Raw genomic sequence first — 23,517 nt, forward strand, 5'->3', positions numbered from 1 at the left:
ATATAGAGGGGAAAAAAAGAAAAAAACCTGTAGGAATGACTCAAAGAAATTTAAATAAAAAACAAAAATCTAAAAATTATTCAACTTTGTTTAATAACTAAAGACATAAGTCAAAACAATTACAAGGTATTGTTTTATTTTTTAAATTTATTTTAATTTTTAATATTATTTATTTTTTAAAATTTTGGCTGCATTGGGTCTTTGTTGCCTTGAGCGGGCTTTTTTCTGGTTGTGGTGAGTGGGGGCTACTTTTCATTGTGGTGCTTGGGCTTCTCATTGTGGTGGCTTCTCTTTTTGTGGAGCAGGGGCTCTAGGCATACAGGCTTCAGGAGTTGTGACATGCGGTCTCAGTAGTTGTGGCTTGTGGGCTCTAGAGCACAGGCTCAGTAGCTGTGGCACATGGGCTTAGTTGCTCTGCGGCATGTGGGATCTTCCCAGACCAGGTCTTGAACCTATGTCCCCTGTCCCTTGCATTGGCGGGTGGATTCTTAACCACTGCACCACCAGGGAAGCCCAAGGCATTGTTTTAAATATAGAAAACTTCTTTGGAAATAAGAAAAACAAATGCTCATGGTCACTTAAATAAATATAATTCTTATAGTGGATGACCAGACTAAACATGTTAAGAGTTAGGAACTTGAAATTTTTAACCTAGTAAATCAATTTTTAAGAATGTATATTAAGGAAAAAAATGCAGAAAAAGAACAATTTAAAACTCTAAGTATTTTTTAATAGATGGATGTATTGAGGATTTCATTCTATTTTCATATGAGAGAATGTATGGAGCCAATAAAATAGTTATGAATAATTTTAATGACAAAACAAAATGTCTAGTTATACAAATAAATGAAAACATATAATTATCTTAACTATAAATTCATGTATAGATATATATGTGTTCATGTGTTAGAGTACATAATATATCTAGAAGGAAATGTCAGAAGTAAACAGTAAGTATCTCCTAATAGAAGTTAGGATATTGCATTATGCTATATTATATCATATTATATCTTATAAAACTATTATTCTAAATTCCCTACATGAGGAAATGTTATTTTATTATCAGGAAAAATAAATTTTAAAATAGCTATGCCTTAGGCAGAACACTCTATGACATAAATCACAGCAAGATCCTTTTTGACCCACCTCCTAGAGTAATGGAAATAAAAACAAAAATAAACAAATGGGACCTAATGAAACTTAGAAGCTTTTGCACAGCAAAGGAAACCATAAACAAGATGAAAAGACAACCCTCAGAATGGGAGAAAAGATTTGCAAACGAAGCAACTGACAAAGGATTAATCTCCAAAATTTAAAAGCAGCTCATGCAGCTCAATATCAAAAAACCGAACAACCCGATCCAAAAATGGGCAGAAGACCTAAATAGACATTTCTCCAAAGAAGATATACAGACTGCCAACAAACACATGATAGGATGCTCAACGTCACTAATCATTAGAGAAATGCAAATCAAAACTACAATGAGGTATCACCTCACACCGGTGAGAATGGCAATCATCAAAAAATCTAGAAACAATAAATGCTGGAGAGGGTGTGGAGAAAAGGGAAACCTCTTGCACTGTTGGTGGGAATGTAAATTGATACAGCCACTATGGAGAACAGAATGGAGGTTCCTTAAAAAACTAAAAATAGAACTACCATACGACCCAGCAATCCCACTACTGGGCATTTACCCGGAGAAAACTATAATTCAAAAAGAGGCACATACCACAATGTTCATTGCAGATCTATTTACAATAGCCAGGACATGGAAGCAACCTAAGTGTCCACCAACAGATGAATGGATAAAGAAGATGTGGCACATATATACAATGGAATATTACTCAGCCATAAAAAGAAACGAAATTGAGTTATTTGTAGTGAGGTAGGTGGACCTAGAGTCTGTCATACAGAGTGAAGTTAAGTCAGAAAGAGAAAAACAAATACCTTATGCTAACACATATATATGAAATCTAAAAAAAAGAAAAGAAAGGTTCTGAAGAACCTAAGGGCAGGACAGGAATAAAGACGCAGACATAGAGAATGGACTTGAGGACACGGGGAGGGGGAAGGGTAAGCTGGGATGAAGTGAGAGAGTGGCATGGACATATATACACTACCAAATGTAAAATAGATACCTAGTGGGAAGCAGCTGCATAGCACAGGGAGATCAGCTCGGTGCTTTGTGTCCACCTAGAGGGGTGGGATATGGAGGATGGGAGGGAGACGCAAGAGGGAGGGGTTATGAGGGTATATGTATATGTACAGCTGATTCACTTTGTTATATAGCAGAAACTAACACACCATTGTAAAGCAACTGTATTCCAATAAAGTTGTTTAAAAAATAGCTATGCCTTATGCCTAGAAAGTTGTATAAATTTTAGCTATTGTTATTGACACAGTGGAAAGGACCCATTTTAAAGCATGTCATGTTATGTGAGCATAAAACAATTGCTACAATACTTGTTTATTTGAATAAGGCCAAGATTTTATGTATGTATATTTTTTACATTAATTCTCTTAGTCATGGCAGCATGAGAAGCAAAGAAGGCTTAAGAAAGAACTCTGAGGAACACCTACTTTTACAGAGGGAAGAGCCCTAAAAGGAGATTTAGAAGAAATCTAAGTGAGGTGGAAGGGAAACCAGGAGAGTGTGGTCTGGCAGGAAAGTGAAGAGAATGTTTCCAGAAAGCGGGCATATTCAACAGTGTCATGTGCTGCTGAGAAAGATGGGTCCTGAAAAGTGTCCATTGAGTTAAGCCATAAGTACATCATCAGGAATCTTGATAAGGGGAGTTTCCTGAGGTAACAGAGGTGGACACTAGAGTGAAGTGGGTTGAGGTAAGAGGGGAGACAAAAAGCTAAAGGTAGGAAGTATAAAGACCTCTGTGAAGAATTTTGGCTGCAAGAGAAGAGAGAGATGGGGTGGTGACTGGAGTGCAATGTTTATTTCAGAAAAGGCTTTGTTATTATTATGTTTATCTCCAAAATATACAAATAGCTTGTACAACTCAACAACAAGAAAACAACTCAATCAAAAAATGGGCATAAGACCTTAATAGACATTTCTCCAAAGAAGATATATAGATGGCCAGTAGGCACTTGAAAAGATGCTCAACATTGCTAATTATTAGAGAAATGCAAATCAAAACTACAATGAGATACCACCTCACACTGGTCAGAATGGCTATCATTAAAAAGTCTACAAATAACAAATGCTGGAGAGGGTGTGGAGAAAAGGGAAGCCTCCTACACTGTTGGTGGGAATGTAAGTTGGTGCAACGACTATGGAAAACAATGTGGAAGTTCTTCAGAAAACGTTGATACATGCACCCCTATGTTCATAGAAGCACTATTCACAACAGCCAAAACATGGAAACAACCTAAATGTCCATCAATAGAAGAATGGATAAAGAAGATGTGGTAAATATATACAATGGAATACTACTCATTCTTAAAAAAGAATGAAATAATGCCATTTGCAGCAACATGAATGCAACTAGAGATTATCATACTAAGTGAAGTAAGTCAGAAACAGAAAGACAAATACCATATGATATCACTTATATTTGGAATCTAAAATATGGCACCAGTGAACATATCTACAAAACAGAAACAGACTCACAGACATAGAGAAGAGACTTGTGGTTGCCAAGGGGGAGAGGCATGAAGGAGGGAAGGACCGGAGTTTGGGATTAGCAGATGTAAGCTATTGTATATAGAATGAATAAACAACAAGGTCCTACTACTGTATAGCACAGGGAACTATATTCAGTATCCTGTGCTAAACCATAAGGGAAAGGAATATAAAAAACAACATGTCTCTATGTGTATCATTGAGTCACTTTGCTGCACAGCAGAGATTGGCTCAACACTATAAATCAACTATACTTCAATTAAAAAAACAAAATTATAAAAAAGAAACTAAAGACAGTAGGGACTTTAACATATTTAAATGAAGAGCCGGGACTTCCCTGGTGGCACAGTAGTTAGGAACCCGCCTGCCAATGCAGGGGACATGGGTTCGATCCCTGGTCTGGGAAGACCCCACATTCTGCAGAGCAACTAAGCCCGTGCGCCACACGAGCCTGTGCTCTACTGAGCCTGTGCTCTAGAGCCCGTGAGCCAAAACCTCTGAAGCCCGCATGCCTGGAGCCTGTGCTCCACAACAAGAGAAGCCAGGGCAATGAGAAGCCTGCTCATAGCAATGAAGACCAGTTCCCCCTCACCACAACTAGAGAAAGCCCACGTGCAGCAACGAAGACCAAACACAGCCATAAATAAAAAAAAATAAATAAATAAACAAGCAAAAAATAAATGAAGAGCCAACTGACCAAAGGAGAGGATATCATTGATTAAATAAGGTGAATCCTGACAAAGTAAGATCTCTGAAAGAACAGAGATAGAAATGAAACTTCAGGGTGGGGAAGTAGGAAGATGGCTGAGGATGTAGGCAAATTTTAACATTTGGCGATAGGAGACTGACCAAATTGCTGACAGCTTGAATTTTCTCTTTGACGTACAAGGTATGGTTACCTGTTGGGTCTCAAGAAAGGAAATGCTGGGATAGGAAGTCTGAATTAAGGACACACGGCCTGACATAGCTTCTATAAAGAGTGGAAGGTAGCTGATCAGAAAAATAAGGCAGGTTGGCTGGGCACAACTGAGCAGCCACTGAAGGTTGGTGACCACGGATTTTGCAGCACCAGTTGGAGAGGGCACATGCCCAGTAATCCTCGTGGAGATGCAAGGAAGACAGACAGCGGGGCTCGTCCAGGGCTGGGGCTTTGCCAGACAGGTGCAATCAAATGGCAATACAGCAAGATGGGAATGATAGAAGAAGAGTGTATATATAACACATAGTTCTTGTAATGAGAGAAGACATATAACATATGGTCCCTGACCTCAAGAAATTTCATTTCATTTTGCTGTCCAAAAATAACAGAAATAATAAGGTTAACAACTGGTATAAACTTGCTTCTAGAAGTCAGGATAGTGGTTATCTTTCGGGGGAGGTATAAAGTCGAGAAGGGAACATCAAGGGGCCTTCTAGGATGTTGGTACCCTCTGTTTCTGAATCTGAATGTCTGACGCAAGGGTAAATCAGGTTTGTGAAAATTCAGTGAGTGGTATACTTATAACGTGCACTTTTCTGTATTACTATAAAGTGTTAAAAGAAGTTGGCATAAAATTTACATAAATAATATGAAATCTACCTAATTGGTATATAAATAAATGTCAAGTGAATGTTACAAAGAATCAGTGCTATTTGAAGTTCCTAAGAAAGATAAGTAGCTATGGTTTGCAATGGTTGCAAAAATAATAGTATCATTGACTATTTAGCTACATGACAGCCACATTATAGCAATTTACAAACATTCTTTTGTTTAATCTTTAGATCAATCCTATGGGTAGGTGCTTGTACTACTTTCATTTTAGGATGAAGAAATTAAGGTTCCGACAGTTCACGCGATTTGTCCAATTCTACATAGATACATCCCAAGGGACTACGTTTTTTTTTTTTTTACATCTTTATTGGAGTATAATTGCTTTACAATGGTGTGTTAGTTTCTGCTTTATAGCAAAGTGAATCAGTTAAACATATACATATGTTCCCATATCTCTTCCCTCTTGCATCTCCCTCCATCCCACCCTCGCTACCCCACCCCTCTAGGTGGTCACAAAGCACCGAGTGGATCTCCCTGTGCTATGCAGCTGCTTCCCACTAGCTATCTATTTTACGTTTGGTAGTGTATATATGTCCATGCCACACTCTCACTTCGTCACAACTTACCCTTCCCCCTCCCCATATCCTCAAGTCCATTCTCTAGTAGGTCTGTGTCTTTATTCCTGTCTTACCCCTAGGTTCTTCATGACATTTTTTTTTCATAGATTCCACATATATGTGTTAGTGTATGGTATTTGTCTTTCGCTTTCTGACTTACTTCACTCTGTATGACAGACTCTAGGTCCATTCACCTCACTACAAATAACTCAATTTCTTTTCTTTTTAAGGCTGAGTAATATTCCACCATATATGTGTGCCACATCTTCTTTATCCATTCATCCAATGATGGACACTTAGGTGGTTTCCATCTTCTGGCTACTGTAAATAGAGCTGCAATGAACATTTTGGTACATGAATATTTTTGAATTATGGTTTTCTCAGGGTATATACCCAGTAGTGGGATTGCTGGGTCATATGGTAGTTCTATTTGTAGTTTTTTAAGGAACTTCCATACTGTTCTCCAAAGTGGCTGTACCAATTCACACTCCCACCAGCAGTGCAAGAGTGTTCCCTTTTCTCCACACCCTCTCCAGCATTTATTATTTCTAAATTTTTTGATGATGGCCATTCTGACTGGTGTGAGATGATATCTCATTGTAGTTTTGATTTGCATTTCTCTAATAATTAATGACGTTGAGCATTCTTTCATGTGTTTGTTGGCAGTCTGTATATCTTCTTTGGAGAAATGTCTATTTAGGTCTTCTGCCCATCTTTGGATTGGGTTGTTTGTTTTTTTATTATTGAGCTGCATGAGCTTCTTGTATATTTTGGAGATTAATCCTTTGTCAGTTGCTTCATTTGCAAATATTTTCTACCATTCTGAGGGTTGTCTTTTGGTCTTGTTTATGGTTTCCTTTGCTGTGCAAAAACTTTGAAGTTTCATTAGTCCCATTTGTTTATTTTTGTTTTTATTTCCATTTCTCTAGGAGGTGGGTCAAAAAGGATCTTGCTGTAAGTTATGTCATAGAGTGTTCTGCCTATATTTTTCTCTAAGAGTTTGATAGTTTCTGGCCTTACATTTAGGTCTTTAATCGATTTTGAGCTTATTTTTGTGTTCTAATCTCATAGTTTTACATGTATATGTCTAGTTTTCCTAGCACCACTTATTGAAGAGGCTGTCCTCCTCCATTGTACATTCCTGCCTCCTTTATCAAAGATAAGTTGACCATATGTGCATGGGTTTATCTCTGGGCTTTCTATCCTGTTCCATTTAACTATGTTTCTGTTTTTGTGCCAGTACCATACTGTCTTGATTACTGTAGCTTTGTAGTATAGTCTGAAGTCAGGGAGCCTGATGCCTCCAGCTCCGTTTTTCATTCTCAAGATTGCTTTGGCTATTCAGGGTCTTTTGTGTTTCCATACAAATTGTGAAATTTTTTGTTCTAGTTCTGTGAAAAACGCCAGTGGTAGTTTGATAGGGATTGCATTGAATCTGTAGATTGCTTTGGGTAGTATAGTCATTTTCACAATGTTGTTTCTTCGAATCCAAGAACATGGTATATCTCTCCATCTATTTGTATCATCTTTAATTTCTTTCATCAGTGTCTTATAATTTTCTACATACAGGTCTGTTCTCTCCTTAGGTAGGTTTATTCCTAGATATTTTATTCTTTTTGTTGCAATGGTAAATGGGAGTGTTTTCTTGATTTCACTTTCAGATTTTTCATCATTAGTGTATAGGAATGCCAGAGATTTCTGTGCATTAATTTTGTATCCTGCTACTTTACCAAATTCATTGATTAGCTCTAGTAGTTTTCTTGTAGTATCTTTAGGATTCTCTTTGTATAGTACCACGTCATCTGTAAACAGTGACAGCTTTACTTTTTCTTTTCTGATTTGAATTCTTTTTATTTCCTTTTCTTCTCTGATTGCTGTGGCTAAAACTTCCAAAACTATGTTGAATAATAGCAGTGAGAGTGGGCAACCTTGTCATGTTCCTGAACTTAGTGGACATGCTTTCAGTTTTTCACCATTGAGGACAATGTTGGCTATGGGTTTGTCATATATGGCCTTTATTATGTTGAGGAAAGTTCCGTCTATGCCTACTTTCTGCAGGGTTTTTATCATAAATGGGTGTTGAATTTTGTCAAAAGCTTTCTCTGCATCTATTGAGATGATCATATGTTTTTTCTCCTTCAATTTGTTAATATGGTGTATCACGTTGATTGATTTGCATATATTGAAGAATCCTTGCATTCCTGAAATAAACCCCACCTGATCATGGTGTATGATCCTCTTAATGTGCTGTTGGATTCTGTTTGCTAGTATTTTGTTGAGGATTTTTGCATCTATGTCCATCAGTGATATTGGCCTGTAGTTTTCTTTCTTTGTGACATCCTTATCTGGTTTTGGTATCAGGGTGATGGTGGCCTCATAGAATGAGCTTGGGACTGTTCCTCCCTCTGCTATATTTTGGAAGAGTTTGAGAAGGATAGGTCTTAGCTCTTCTCTAAATGTTTGATAGAATTCGCCTGTGAAGCCATCTGGTCCTGGGCTTTTGTTTGTTGGAAGATTTTTAATCACAGTTTCAATTTCAGTGCTTGTGATTGGTCTGTTCATATTTTCTATTTCTTCCTGACTCAGTCTTGGCAGGCTGTGCATTTCTAAGAATTTGTCCATTTCTTCCAGGTTGTCCATTTCATTGGCATAGAGTTGCTTGTAGTTATCTCTCATGATCTTTTGTATTTCTGCAGTGTCACTTGTTACCTCTACTTTTTCATTTCTAATTGTATTGATTTGAGTCTTCTCCCTTTTTTTCTTGATGAGTCTGGATAATGGTTTATCAATTTTGTTTATCTTCTCAAAGAACCAGCTTTTAGTTTTACTGATCTTTGCTATCATTTCCTTCATTTCCTTTTCATTTATTTCTGATGTGATCTTTATGATTTCTTTCCCTCTGCTATCTTTGGGGTTTTTTTTGTTGTTGTTGTTCTTCTTTCTCTAATTGCTTTAGGTGCAAGGTTAGATTGTTTATTCGAGATATTTCCTTTTTCTTAAAGTAGGATTGTATTGCTATAAACTTCCCTCTTAGAACTGCTTTTGCTGCCTCTCATAGGTTTTGGTCGTCATGTCTCCATTCTCATGTGTTTCTAGGTGTTTTTTGATTTCCTCTTTGATTTCTTCAGTGATCACTTTATTATTAAGTAGTGTATTGTTTAGCCTCCATGTGTTTGTATTTTTTACAGCTCTTTTCCTGTAATTGATATCTAGTCTCATATCGTTGTGGTCGGAAAAGATACTTGATACAGTTTCAATTTTCTTAAATTTACCAAGGCTTGATTTGTGACCCAAGATATGATCTATCCTGGAGAATGTTCCATGAGCACTTGAGAAAAATGTGTATTCTGTTGTTTTTGGATGGAATGTCCTATAAATATCAATTAAGTCCATCTTGTTTAATGTATCATTTAAAGCTTGTGTTTCCTTATTTATTTTCATTTTGGATGATCTGTCCATTGGTGAAAGTGGGGTGTTAAAGTCCCCTACTATGAATGTGTTACTGTCAATTTCTCCTTTTATGGCTGTTAATATTTGCCTTATGTATTGAGGTGCTCCTATGTTGGGTGCATAAATATTTACAATTGTTATATCTTCTTTTTGGATCGATCCCTTGATCATTATGTAGTGTCCTTCTTTGTCTCTTCTAATAGTCTTTATTTTAAAGTCTATTTTTTCTGATATGAGAATTACTACTCTAGCTTTCTTTTGGTTTCCATTTGCATGGAATATCTTTTTCCATCCCCTTACTTTCAGTCTGTATGTTTCCCTAGGTCTGAAGTGGGTCTCTTGTAGACAGCATATATATGGGTCTTGTTTTTGTATCCTTCAGCAGTCTGTGTCTTTTGGTCGGAGCATTTAATTCATTTACATTTCAGGTAATTATCAATATGTATGTTCCTATTCCCATTTTCTTAATTGTTTTGGGTTTGTTATTGTAGGTCTTTTCCTTCTCATGTGTTTTTTTGCCTAGAAAAGGTCCTTTAGCAGTTGTTGTAAAGCTGGTTTGGTGTTGGTGAACTCTCTCAGCTTTTGCTTGTCTGTAAAGGTTTTAATTTCTCCATCAAATCTGAATGAGATCCTTTCTGGATAGAGTAATCTTGGTTATAGGTTTTTCTCCTTCATCAATTTAAATATGTCCTGTCAGTCCCTTCTGGCTTGCAGAGTTTCTGCTGATAGATCAGCTGTTCACCTTATGGGGATTCCCTTGTGTGTTATTTGTTGTTTTTCCCTTGCTGCTTTTAATATGTTTTCTTTGTATTTAATTTTTGATAGTCTGATTAATATATGTTTTGGCATGTTTCTCCTTGCATTTACCCTGCATGGGACTCTCTGTGCTTCCTGGACTTGATTAACTATTTCCTTTCCCATATTAGGGGAGTTTGCAACTATAATCTCTTCAAATATTTTCTCATTCCTTTTCTTTTTCTCTTCTTCTTCTGGAACCACTATGGTTTGAATGTTGGTGCATTTAATGTTGTCCCAGAGGTCTCTGAGACTGTCCTCAGTTCTTTTCATTCTTTTTTCTTTATTCTGCTCTGCAGTAGTTATTTCCACTATTTTATCTTCCACGTCACTTATCCATTCTTCTGCCTCAGTTATTCTGCTATTGATCCCTTCTAGAGTATTTTTAATTTCATTTATTGTGGTGTTCATCATTGCTTGTTTCCTCTTTAGTTCTTCTAGGACCTTGTTAAATGTTTCTTGCCCTTTCTCTATTCTATTTCCAAGATTTTGGGTCATCTTTACTCTCATTATTCTGAATTCTTTTTCAGGGAGAGTGCCTATTTCCTCTTCATTTGTTACGTCTGGTGGGTTTTTATCTTGCTCCTTCATCTGATGTGTGTTTTTCTGTCTTCTCATTTTGCTTATCTTACTGTGTTTGGGGTCCCCTTTTTGCAGGCTGCAGGTTCGTAGTTCCTGTTGTTTTTGGTGTCTGTCCCCAGTGGCTAAAGTTGGTTCAGTGGGTTGTTTAGTCTTCCTTGTCGAGGGGACTTGTGCCTGTGTTCTGGTGGATGAGGCTGGGTCTTGTCTTTCTGGTGGGCAGGTCCACCTCTGGTGGTGTGTTTTGGGGTGTCTGTGGAGTTATTATGATTTTAGGCAGCCCCTCTGCTTATGGGTGGGGTTGTGTTCCTCTCATGCTAGTTGTTTGGCATAGGGTGTCCAGCACTGTAGCTTGCTGGTCGTTGAGTGAAGTTGGGAGTAGGTTTTGAGATGGAGATCTCTGGGAGATTTTCCATGTTCGATATTATGTGGAGCTGGGATGTCTCTTGTGGACCAGTGTCCTGAAGTTGTCTCTCCCACCTGAGAGGCACTGCACTGACTCCTGGCTGCAGCACCAAGAGCCTTTCATCCACACGGCTCAGAATAAAAGGGGGAAAAAGTAGAAAGAAAGAAGGAGGATAAAATAAAATAAAATAAAATAAGATAAAATAAAGTTATTATAATAAAAATAATTCTTAAGAAAAAAAATTTTTTAAAGAGTAAGAAAAAAAAAAAACAGACGGGTAGAATCCTAGGACAAATGGTGAAAACAAAGCTATATAGACAAAATCTCACACAGAAGCATAGACATACACACTCACAAAAAGAGGAAAAGGGGAAATAATAATAAATCTTGCTCTCAAAATCCACCTCCTCAATTTGGGATGATTTGTTGTCTATTCAGGTATTCCCCAGATGCAGGGTTCATCAAGTTGATTGTGGAGATTTAATTTGCTGCTCCTGAGGCTGCTGGGAGAGATTTCGCTTTCTCTTCTTTGTTCGCACAGCTCCCGGGGCTCAGCTTTGGATTTGGCCCCGCCTCTGCATGTAGGTCGCCTGAGGGCATCTGTTCTTCTCTCAGACAGGACGGGGTTAAAGGAGCCGCCGATTCAGGGGTTCTGGCTCACTCAGGCCGGGGGCAGGGAGGCGCATGATGCGGGGCAAGCCTGCGGTGGCAGAGGCCACGTTATGTTGCACTAGCCAGAGGCACACCGTGCGTTCTCCTGAGGAAGTTGTCCCTGGATCCCGGGACCCTTGCAATGGCGGGCTGCACAGGCTCCCCGGAAGGGAGGTGTGGATAGTGACCTGTGCTCGCACACAGCCTTCTTTTTGGCGGCAGCAGCAGCCTTAGCGTCTCATGCCCGTCTCTGAGGTCCGCGCTGTTAGCCGCAGCTCGCGCCCACCTCTGGAGCTCCTTTAAGCAGCTCTCTTAATCCCCTCTCCTGCTAGTGTTGGAGGGTCTCCTGTAGAGGTGGATGTGGCTGTGGCTTACTGCTGGGACAAGGACACTGGCAGCAGAAGTTCTGGGAAGTACTCCTTGGCATGAGCCCTCCTGGAGTCTGGCATTAGCCCCACCAAAGAGCCTGTAAACTCGGGTCTAAGTCTTCTTGATTGCACCTTGATTGTTCTGAGTCAGGAAAGGATCCATGGAAGTTAGGGAATATGTGAGGAACAGAAATTAGAGGACGAGGCATGCAGGAAGTGCAGTATTAAAAAGCAAAATGGTCATGGGGCAGACAGTTAACTCTTCTGGATGAAGGCAAGGGGGATGAATCATCTTTGCTTTAATCACCTTCAAAATCATTTTGTGGGCAGTCTCAGGACAGAATTGCCTGAGAAATGTGAAGTGTAACTGCCTGTTAAAACAGCCACAGTAGATGTAAAATCAAAAATGACCTGTTAACTCTGTTCGAAGTAAAAGCTGTTTTTCTTTTTTTTAATCAAACAATATACATAGCACTTTAAAATTATGAGAAAGACTCCCTAGCTGAGAAATGGCATGTGTCTTCTATTAGCACAATTCGTCAACAGGCATTTGCGGTTATGTTGTTCACAAACCCACATTTCTTTCTTCTAGGCTTGTGTGCTATCTACCTGCAGTATTGAAAATAGAAATTTGCCATTTCAAAGGAAGGAAAAAAATGTCATCAATACTGTCTAGGAAGCAAGACACAGCTAGCTTCCTCATATGTACTGCTAACCTCAGCTGCTGCTCTCAGGGATGCTGTGAAGGGTTTAGTGTCATCTGGGAACTACAGCAATTAGGAAGGATGACAGTAATGCTGGATGATAAATAAATGAGGAGAAAACTGTCCAATTGTTCCCTTTCTCACACTAGGCTCTTCCTGCAAATCAGCCCTTTAGTGCCACCCTTTTGTAGAGCTCAGAGTCTCAGGATTAGAAAGAAACATCGCAACGGTGTCTAGTAGCATCGTCTGCCCAAAGCAATGTACAGATCCCACACTGGCCCCACCTCCCATGAAACTCCATCTCACCAGATCTCACATTTGATTTGGATTACACCCCTCGTGAGAACATCAACTTGCAAATGGAGGACCCAGGGGGCTCAGCAGAAAGGTCACCAGATGCCATCTTAAAGGTCTGCCAGTCTTGGCAGAGGCTCAGTGCTGCCAATTTCCAACTGCGTACCATCTAACAGGCCTCAAACCCTCTGGAGAAGACAGCCCGGAGTGTGCCAACACAGTGAATGGGGATCTAATTTCAGTAAATGAAAGCATGTTCTTGTTTGGAAGTAATAACAGATAATCGGCACAACCAGACTTTTCTCTTTTAAAAAGACAACAACAAAATAAAAAATAAAGTGGGACTCGGAGGGGACTGCAGCTGAAAATCTCACCAAACTCCATGGGGAAGCTGAAACGTAAAGCCTGTGCTAATGTAGCAAATGATGTTGTGATGAAGTGTGAGGGTTTTTTCCTCTTCTTTTTTTTTTTTTTTTGTTTCCTCCCTGGAGCCATCCATATACTATTATCATTGATGTTTAGTCTTCAGAAAGATTTTTAAAGTACATTAATTCCCAAGCCCATGCCAAAATTATTTCTTTGTCATTGTAATTATTCTAGCTAACATGTCCTAAATGCTTATTTCTATGTGTCAGTCACTGTGTATAAGTTCACATAAATTATTTCATGTTATTCTAATAATCCTGAAAAGTAGGCATTATGATCATCATTGTACAGATGAGAAAAAAAATCATCAGAGAGATTAAGTAAATTGCTCATTGATAAACTGATAATAAGTAGAGATCTAGGGCTCAGACCCAGGTCTGTATGGCTCCAAAGTGTGTACTCCTTCCTCCACATTTCTCCTCAACTTCATACCCATAATAAACAAACTGGCTACTGTTAAACAAGAGGATTTTGATTCTCTTTTAAAATGTTAATAAAAAATAATGTATATAGAAGTACCTAGTCCATCTTCCAACCTAGGTTTATAAAGTCCCTCTCAGAACACCCAAGTGGCCATCCTTCAGCTTTGGTTTGTACCTTCCCAGGGACAAGGGATTCATAACATCCCCAAAGTTATTTCCAAAGTATCCCACATCTCTCTTCATAGCATTGAACCACATTCTGACAACAACGAAAATAACCAAAGTATATTTTTCATGGCATTTTGCACTATACTACTTTACAGAATAGTTTCTCAAATTGGGGTCATTTTGGCTGCAAAATTAGTAACCAGCTCAATCACCAATTGTTCTTTGGTATGATTTACTCCCCCCCCCAATGTTTTCTTTTCTTTTTTAATTGAGGTATAGTTGACTCACAATGTTATATGAGTTTCTGGTGTACAGTGCAATAATTCACTATCATTATAGATTTTACTCCATATAAAGTTATTATAAAATGTTGGCTATATTCCCTGTGCTGTACATCTTATACATGTTTTATACATAGTTGTTTGTACCTCTTAGTCCCCTTCACCCATTTGCTCCTCCCCCAACCCCTCTCCCCTCTGGCAACCACCGGGTCTGTTCTCTGTAACTGCGAGTCCCTTTCTGTCTTGTTATATTCATTTGTTTTATTCTTTAGCTTCCTCATATAAGTGAAAACATACAGTATTTGTTTTTCTCTGTCTGACTTATTTCACTAAGCATCCAGGGCCATCCATGTTGTCATAAATGGCAAAATTTCATTCTTTTTTATGGCTAAGTAATATTCCATTGCATATATAATGTTCTCTATCCACTCATCTGTTGATGAACACTTAGGTTGCTTCCATATCTTGGTTACTGTAAATAATGCTGCTATGAACATTGGTATGCACATATCTTTTCAAATTAGTGTTTTCATTTTCTTCAGATAAATTAACTCACAGAAGATGATATCCCAACATACCTACTCTTCTGAAACCTTCTTTTTACATGTAAATCCAATTCTACAGCATTAGGCACATTTACACCATGGATGTTTTCTTCTATTTTACTTGTTTTTTAGCTATGCGTTATTACCTTCTTAGTCAGGGTTGCAGTGAGCATCCAATCCACTCACTGTCTTCAGGTTGTGTTGTCTTCAAAGATCTCACAGTTAAGCGAGAAAAGCAGACATTTAAACAGAAAATTATAATACAATGTGATAATTGAAAAAATAGAGTAAGTAAAAAAGAGATATAGAATCACAGAGGGTTGTCAAACCAAATCTGCTTAAGAGGAGTGGAAATGACTCCATGAAGGAATTGATTTATAACATAGCAGGTGAAAGAGAAAGTAAGAGGTGGGAGAATATTCCAGATAGAATGAAGGGCTTGTTCTTGGAGAAAAAGACAGTGATTGAACTTCAGACCACCTGAGGCGGGTAAGAATTGTGTAGGGTGCTGGATAATAAGACAGAAGCTTGGGTCACTCTGAACTTATTAAATCAGAATTTCTGAAAGCAGTACAAGAAAATTTATATTCTTATCAAACACCTCAGATGATTCCTATGTACACTGAAGTTTGAGAAACAATGGCATAGACAATGAAAAAGGAAGGTCTTTTCCATAGTTGTGCAAAATGTACAAATAATTTCAGGCAGTGGCTAAGGACGTGAGCTATATGTCCAAGACACCTGGTTTTGAGTCCTAACCCCAAACATAACTTGTGTGATTTTGATGTTATTTCACATCTCTAATTTTCAGTTTCTCATCTGTGAGATTAGAAAAATAATACTTATCAAGATAAGATGTATAAAATATTTAGCACCGAACCTGGGTTCCCAGTCAGTCCATGACAAATGGTAATTTTATTTTAGTCCTAAGTCAAAGTGCTATCTCCTTTATCAACACCTTTCTCATCACCCAGGTACAGAAGGGGTGCTCTTTCCTTTGGGTCCCCAAACTTTCTTTTTTGATAGGTAAAACTAAAGTTTGAAGGATCAACATTTCACAGTTCATAGGAACTGAGGAAAATCTATTTAAACAGATAAAAAGACAGAGTTCATGTAATCTCTCCCACCACCTTGTTATTTACTAATAATAGTAAATATAAGTTATAGAAATCACCCACTTTAAAAAAAAGATTAATTCATATTTAAAATCTGCTCTGATAAAGCACAATTCTTTGGAATCACATTCCTTAATTTTACAGAAAAAAAAAAACCCCAAACATTGTTGTATCAAAGTGTCCTCAGGTGAATTATACCCAGGAGCTGTGCAGACTGTGCTGTTTTTAAATCTTTGAGCCAACAATTTCAACTATAGGCTTGAAATTGAATGTTCTTTGCACTTGCATTCTCCCCTGTTTCTAAGCAAGATAATTGTGCAACTGCCTGGCCTCTTCATCAATTATCTCCATGCTTTAAGGCACAGTTCTGAGCCAGGTTTTCCATCCGTGCTCTGAGATCCTCGAACGGCTCCTACAGTTCTTCTCTCTCTGTAACATGTTCTGGATACATCCACAGGGTCTATGGGAACAAGGAGCAATAATGATTGCTATAGGGGTTTTGTTTAATTAGATTGAACTAAATCAGTGGTTTGTAAAGAGACCATGGATTTGAAAAGTGTACTATAGGAAAGGAGGGGAGGAATGAATAGGCAGAGCACAGGATTTTTAGGGCAATAATACTCTGTCTGATAGTATAATGGTGAATGCATGCCATTAGATATTTATCCAAACCCATAGAATGTACAACACCAAGAGTGAACTTTAAGGTAAACCATGGACTTTCGGTGATTATTATGTGTCAGTGTAGGGTCATCAATTATAACCAATGCACCACTCTGGTGAGGGATGTTGATAATGGGGAAAACTACTCATGTGTGGAGGCAGGAGGTATATGGGATGTCTCTATACCTTCCTTTCAATTTTGCTGTGAACTTAAAACTGCTGTAAAAAATAAAGTCCTAAAAAAAGTGTACTGCATAAAAATAAATCTGTGCTTTCTCAAAATTATAAGTGGTTAAACTATATGTGGCAAGGTATTATGTTATCTCTTTATCGAAAGTTTCCCTGTACGTATACAAGAACTTATGTTTTGTTTTGCTCTTAAACCAAACTAAGATTATACAGTTTTGTGATCTTTAAAAATTTTTCCAGTTGACAATATAATGTGGATACCTTACACATCAATGTTTATGTATCCACAAGAACATTTAAAGTGTCTAGATAGTATTTCATTGTATAGATATACAAGAGTTTATTTAACTAGTCCTCTATTATTTGGGAACATTTACTGTTCTCAAATTTTTACTCGTTTAAATATTGCTTCTCTGCTGGACATTTTCCTTTTCTCCGACTTCCTTGCATCCTCATCCACTCTGAGAAGCTGACCTTTGTGGACTGATCAGCTGCTCAGCTCCCATGTCTTCTGATTCTGGCCCTGGCAGGAGATTCGTTCTCCCTTCAAGAGTGTCTCAAGCTACTTGTGTCTGCTGCCCAAAGGTCACTACTTTTCTCCAGGTGGCCTGAGTTACAGAATGCTTCCATCTCAATAACATTCCCCTTTTCCTATCTCTGCAGACCTTGCAGCTGCTAGCTCATGATTCCTGTACTATATCTTGCAATTCTTTTACTCTTGTAAACAAATCCTCCTTGAATCATCCTAATTTGAGTTATGCAATCTGTTTCCTACTGGACCCAGACTTGTATGTGCTTGTGTACATTTTTGAAACCAAACCATTATATCCACCCATAATTATTTCCTCAGAATTGATCCACAGGTGGTGATTTGATGCCAAAATACATACACTTTTAAGGCTTTTTATAAGTATACCTAAAACACAATAGCATATGAGTACTCTTTTCCCTAAACTCTTGTCAACCTGGGTATTTCCATTATAAAAATATTTCCAATTTGATTGGTAGAAAATAATATCTCACTGTTGTTTAAACTTCTTTCATTACCACTCAGGTTAATTCCCCACTCCACTGCCTCAACCATACATATATATCTAGTGTTCATTTTTATTTCTTCTTTTGTGAATTGCCTGTCTAGATCTTTTGCGAGTTTTTGAAACAGGGATGGTCATCTTTTCCCTATTGATTTGAAAGGGCTCTTTATACATTAAGAGGATTAATTTTTTCCTGTCATATATGTTGTAAATAGTGTTTTGTTTTTGCCTTTTACTATTTATTATATTTTTGGAAGTGTAAGATTTCAAATGGTAAAGTAACAACTTTTACCTCACAGTCTCAAGATTTAAGATCAATGGCCACCTGTTTTTTATACCATTGATTTGACATTTACTCACATAAAGCGCTATACTCTAATTTAAAGCTCTATGTCTATGTCTTGGGCTGGAGGCATATGTCCCAAACAGTATCTCATGCTCCTTTTTACTTCTCACAGTGTCTATAATAATAATAATAACTTAAAACCTATTGTAGGAGGTTAATAAAAAAGAAAAAAAAACAGTGGAAAGGGCATAGGAGAAGTATGATTTTAGCATATTCCTTTCTTTGAACTTGTGAAAACATAGACAATTGTTTGTGCCCTGATATCGTTCTGTTTTAGGGACAGATTGAGTTCATGGATAGTAAGGTAATATGTAGATTATATAGCAAGAAATACAATAAACAAAGATAAAGTATTACAATTAGTTATTTCTTTAAAAAAAAGAATAAGTAGGTATTTGAATTTTTAAATCACAAAGTTTATCCAGGCTTTATGTAGGGACTATAATTGATTATTGCTACCATCTCCTGCCTGGATTACCGTAGTGACTCCCTAAATGGTCTCTCTCATTTTACTCATGCTTCTTCCAGTTTATACTCCACTCAGCAGCCAGAACCATCCTTTAGAAAGCATAAATTCGATTGTGTCCTCCACTGCTCTCAATTTTCCAATGTCTTCCCATTCTACATAGAACAAATCCAGAGTTCCTACCAGGGACCACATAGCCCATGATCTGAGTCCCTAGGGCCTCCCTGATCTCATTTCCTATGCCCCTCCCCTTGTTCACTAGCTCCACCAACTCTAGCTTCCTTGCTCCTCCTTAAACACACCAAGAGGCTTCCTATTGGCTGTTCCCTCTGCCCAGAATGCTCTTTCCTCAGCTATATGCATAGTTTACACTCTGTGTAGAACTGTGGAGGCACGGGGATGGTGATAAACACCTGTGGTGTCACTTGGTACAGACTGACTCTCATGGGTGGAAAATCAGCAGCTACGCAGCTGCCCTGATCTCTGGGTGCTGTGCTCCTGGGAAGTGACACTTTGGCACTTTTGTATGAAGCAGGCATAAGGCGACCTAGTACCAAAAAAATCTGCTTAGACTCCAGATGCACAACTTAGGTGCTATTTGTAGCAGTTGTTGGGGAAAGCCAAATGTCCAATATCTGGAGAACTTGGGGTCTGTGGGAAGTTGCAGCCTCTTCTTCTGGGGCAGGAGAGGGAAGAAGAAACTACTAGTTTTATGGAAAGTTGGAATCTGGTGAGCCACACCCACTGGGATAGAGTTGGGCTAGTCTTAGCCAGCTCACTGACAGCTAACCATGGATAAGTCTCATTGGGTGGTTCTGACTCATCTCTACATAGTCTCAGTTAAATGCCATTTGCTTAGAGACACCTTCTGGGAACATTCCTTGTGATTCCATATACCCTTATGACCCTCCTCTATTTTTCCTCATTGCACTATCCTCACTCGAATGGTCATTGTTTACCTGTTTGTTGTATGTCTCCCATCACTAGAATTTTAGGTAACCTGTTGTGTCCCTAAGGCTTGACACTCAGCAAGTACTCAATTACTGTTTGTTAACTGAAAAGATGTCAATTCCATATATGTATTAATTTCTAAAACTGTTAACATTAACACTTTAAAAGAGCTCAAGAAACTCAAAAATATTGTATTAATGTGAAGGGCTTTGAGGGATTAAAAAGTGACAGAATATGGGCTCCATGAGAGTCATGTGGAAAAATAAAGAATTTTATATTTATTGGCTCTAAACATCAATGTACATTATTACAAATATTTGCTATTCTTTCCCATAAAATCTCGTAGTCAGCTTCCCCTGTGCTTAGAAGTTCTATACCAACAGCAATGTAACTATGGAATAAAATGCTTTGGGTCATTGATTCTTGGCATGGGAAGGAACTATAGAGTCCAACTTTATTCACCAGAAGCGTCTCTACTCACAGGAGTTTCTTGAAAGGGACCCAATTCCTCTTTTATTTAACAACTCAATTCCCAGATTCTATAAATGTTCCCCTAGGCCACATGTCACACCCTGGAGCTTCCATAATGCCACCCCTCTAGTGCTTGCACCTTTAGTGTGCCAGGATCCCTCCTAAAATGTTGCATCCAGGATGAAGCATAGTACTCCCAGGTGACAGGTCTAGTTCTGAGTATGATGCCTGCCTCCTGCGCCACCCACCATTCCTCTATCTGGGCACCTTTGGCTCATGCTGAGCTCAAACCCAAGTGTACAGGGGAAAACCCTCCATTTTGTCCTCCACTCTACTCTCTACTACTACCACAAACTACTGGTCATCAAATATGTGTGGGTTTTCCCCACTCCAAGCAGTTCTTTGACATCAGCTGAGGGTCCTACATTTCAATTCCATTCTGACACTATCTACCTGGAGTTAGCATTGATGCCACAGGTTAAGGGCTCAGTCACACAAGACTGCCCTGCCCCCTTCAGGTGTCAGTCACAAGTCCAGGTTGTTACCTATATTTCTGACAGGGTGGCTATAAATTAGGGTTCCCATAATTCCCTCCTCAGGTTTGATGAATTTGCTAGAGTGTCTCACAGAGCTCAGGAAAACCATTTACTTGCTAGATGACTGGTTTACTGTAAAAGGATACAACTCAGGGAGAGCCAGATGGAAGAGATGCAGAGGGCAAAGTATGTGAGGAAGGGCATGGGACTTCCATGCATTCTACAGACATACCCTCCCAGCACATAGATGTGTTCAGCAGCCTAGATGCTCTCTGAACTCCATACTTTTGGGATTTTTAGGAGGCTTACTCATGTAGTTATGATCAATCATTCACTCTGTTTCCAGCTTCACTTCCCTCTAGGAGGATAGGGTGGTGTCAGGGGCTGAAAGTTCCAAGCTTTTAATCATGGCTTGGTCTTTCTCGTGACCAACCTTCATCCTGGAGCCACCCAGGATCCCACCAAGAGTATCCTCATTAGAACAAAAGACACCTTATCACCCAGGAAATTCTTAGGGCTTTAGGAGCTTTGTGTCAGGAACTAGGGTCAAAGATTAAATAGTAGAACAAATGATACTCCTAGTGCTCTTATCTCTTAGGAAATTGTGAGAGTTTTAGGGACTCCATACCAGGAGCTGGGTGGGAGCAGAGACCAGTATGTATTCTTTTTTTTAATTTAAATTTTTTTTTCATTTTTTATTTTTTTGGCTGCACCACACAGCTTTTGGGATCTTAGTTCCCCACCCAGGAATCGAACCCGGACCCTTGGCAGTGAAGGCACAGAGTCCTAACCAGTGGACCGCCAGGGAATTCTCAGAGACCAGTATGTATTCTACTACTTCACAGCAAGTAAAACCAAACATTTATTCTATATAATCACTTACATGTACCCTTATCTAAAAACATACTTTACATATATTTCTCTTGATTTTATCTTGCTGGTTTTCACTCATTTTCCTGCCAAGTCTTCCCAGCATTCTACTACCTACCTGTTTACTAAAGTGATTTGTCTATCTTCCTTCAGTTGGGGATTTCAAAAAATGTTGACTAAGAGCAGGGTCACACATAAATCCTCTCAACCTCTCCACCTCCAACACATTGTGTTTACATCCATTGTTCAGTCACTACCAAGTTGGTATGTCGCCTGTCTTAATATTATTCAGTCCAGAATTCTCTGCCTTATTTCAAGTCTTTGTGAGAAAAATGTGCCTAATGACTCACTGAAATTAACCAATTAACTGTGTTTTATGATTCCCTTCATCTGCACTGCAGTAACCTCATCAATAAAGAGAATGCGGTCAGTTTAGCATGCTCTGTTTTTTAGTCAACATACACCAACCCTTAGTGACCATCACCTTTGTGTTTTGTTCTCACATCTAATATACTTAATTCTTTGGTCTGTAATTTTGCCAGGGATTGTCCACAAGCCTCAAGTTCTGTGATTTCATTACCAACTTTTATCTCTTTTTAGAAAATGAGATATTTGTCTCAAGTCAACTGGCATATGTTCTTCTGGATCAGCTATCAGATGACTCATCAGGGTTCCATAGTAATATCTTCGTGTTATTTTAGCATCATGGGCCTTTAGAATTGTATTTAAAGCACTAAGAATTGTCTTTCTAGATCTTTCCTTTTCTTGGCATCTATTGTACTCTAATTCATTTATTAGGCTTTCAATACATACAAGACTTTGCACTCAGTGCTGAGGGTACAGTTGTACACATAGAATTTACAGGTAAATGGGGGGAACACAGAAATGCATAGGAAATTGTCAGAGTGCAATAATCCCTACGAATGCTATGGGAGCCCACAGGGGGAGGGAGGCAGGCAAATCTGAGGCTGGTGATGGTGGCACTTCATTAGATTTGCATTTTAAACAGATGGTGCTAGCTATACTTGAGAACTGGGCTTCTCAAACACAAATGTTGCATAGGCCTCACCTGGGAATTGACAACAGTGCAGATTCTGACTCAGTATGGCTGGAGAGGGGCCTCAGAGTCTGCATTTCTAACAGAATCCCGGGTGAGGTTGACGTTGATGGTCCATAGACTACCCTTTGAGGAACAAGGATTCAGAGAGTGAATGAGAGAATGAGATTAGAGGCAGGAAGCAGGGTTGGAAGGCTGGTGTAGGGATATATGAGGAAAACGATGGTGGCACAAACTGAGGGACACCTGTTTTACTCTTTAAGCCTGTACCTTGATCTTTTTTGTGAAAAATTATGTATTCTAAGTAGGCATTGAGTATTTTCCGTTCATCTCCTGTTAGTAACTGTCCAGGCTAAACTAAAAACAGATGGAGGGAGTGCTATTCCAGTCTTAATTCTTAATAAGTGGCCTGACTTTAAGTTCACTGAGGCCTCAGTTGTCTCACCTCATCTGTAAAACGGGAGACTGGTTGTTATGGGTTATGTGCCTCCTCCCCAATTCATATGTTGAAGTCTTAACCGCAGTATCTCAGAATGTGACCTCATTTGGAAATAGGGTGACTGCAGATGTAATTAGTTAAGATGAGGCCATGCTAGAGTAGTAGAGTTATAAGCCAACTGACTGGTGCCCTTATGAAAAGAGGAAATCTGTACACAGACACATATATAGGGAGAGGCAAGGAGAGAGACCTGGAACAGAAGGATCCTTCCTGGGCACCTCAGAAGGAGCAGGGCTCTGCCGACACCTTGGTTTTGGCTGACTAGTCTCCAGAACTGTGAGACAATACATTTCTGTTGGTCTAAGCTACCCAGTTTATGGCATTTTCATTCAGCAGCCCTAGCAAACTAATAGACTGATTTGTACCTTGAAGATCACTTCTCTGTCTGATATACTATCCATCTTTTCCACACATCCTATAAGAAATCTGAAATAAATGTGGTTACA

At 38.8% G+C, this 23,517-nt stretch overlaps 1 protein-coding gene across 1 annotated transcript in view; it reads right to left on the reverse strand.

Moving 5' to 3' along the window:
- The window catches only part of LOC307064399 (uncharacterized protein C1orf87), a gene marked incomplete at both ends in the record, with an annotated part of 94,645 nt that overhangs the window by 68,765 nt on the left and 2,363 nt on the right, over positions 1 to 23,517 (reverse strand).

Source organism: Hyperoodon ampullatus (assembly GCF_949752795.1).
Source record: "Hyperoodon ampullatus genome assembly, chromosome: 2".
Lineage (NCBI taxonomy): Eukaryota > Metazoa > Chordata > Mammalia > Artiodactyla > Ziphiidae > Hyperoodon > Hyperoodon ampullatus.